This window comes from Nanorana parkeri, unplaced genomic scaffold (assembly GCF_000935625.1).
Source record: "Nanorana parkeri isolate BGI_ZX_2015 unplaced genomic scaffold, ASM93562v1 scaffold13, whole genome shotgun sequence".
In the NCBI taxonomy this organism is placed as follows: Eukaryota; Metazoa; Chordata; class Amphibia; order Anura; family Dicroglossidae; genus Nanorana; species Nanorana parkeri.
The window spans coordinates 2,717,822-2,718,957 of NW_017306281.1; the positions used below are offsets into that span (position 1 = coordinate 2,717,822).

Genomic DNA, 1,136 nt, shown 5'->3' on the forward strand with positions numbered 1-1,136 from the left:
AAATTGCGCAAGCCCTGTATCGGTCCCGATACCGTAGCTAGTACCGGTATCGGGACATCCCTATTTGGTGCATGTCTGGAAAAGGTTACTTCTCACTGGAATGCCCTATTTTGCATATACCACTTCTCACCTGTGGTGGCACCACAATTTGTTGTGCCACCACTAACAGAGCAGGGGAACTATTGGCTGTTGTGACCTACAAACCAATTCTTTGTTACAGGAGAACTCCAGGAAAGGTTTTTTTTAACCCTTGTAGTGGGCCTACTCCTGCACTGCAAGAATCCAGTGCTCATTTTTGTCTAGGTGCTAAAATAACAAAGTGCTAAAATAATAAGTTATACTGATCAGAAGCTCAAGCCAGCCAGCTATCACAGTGCTCCCTCCAGCCTGTCTCCTCCTACTCTGCAGCATTGGAATGTTCCTCAGCGTCCTCGCATCTATACACTGTTGATAGACAACGTGATGATTAATGGGACCTTAGACCACTACAGAGGAGAGGGAGAGGCTTAAGGAACAATTCCAAGAACAAGCCAACTCGAAGCATTGGGTGAGTATAACTTTTTTTAACCTAAACAAAAACAAACGTTAACCCTTGCAGTGCGGGGGTAGCCCTACTGCAAGAGCTAATAACATTTTTCCTGGAGTTCTTAAATAAGGCACCCTGGTGAAGGGCTACGATAAAATAACTATGGCCTGGCTTCCACTTTGTTGTTTATTTCAATCTGCTATCAGTTTGCTACAACTAAGAAAAAAAATACAGTTTCTTCAAACTAGACTATTGTGTTCTGTGTACAGAAAGTCCCAGCATTTCCACTGCTTTTCCTAAAAGTCTGTATATGAGATGAAATCATAGTCTGCAGCTTTTCTCATGACAACACTGAGACTAATCACGTGTATATAGTAAAAGAAGGTTTGGTAAATGCAAGGCGATATCTGCAGAAGAGAAGCAGGTTGGAATTTCCCAGGTAAATTTGCTCTTCTATTATCTATATCAGGGGCGCCCACAAGGTCGATCGCGATCTACCAGTCGATTGCGTAGCGATCACTGGTAGATCGCCATGTCCTCTCCTCCCGCCGCTTCTCTGGATCCCCGCTGCTCTCCCCAGCGGGGCTCCGAGAAGAAGTGAAGGAACCGG

General features: G+C 44.8%; 1 protein-coding gene across 1 annotated transcript in view; it reads left to right on the plus strand.

Moving 5' to 3' along the window:
• ATP6V0A2 (ATPase H+ transporting V0 subunit a2) overlaps positions 1–1,136 on the plus strand; it is a 54,377-nt gene that overhangs the window by 17,657 nt on the left and 35,584 nt on the right. The gene's annotated exons all lie outside the window — the stretch shown is intronic.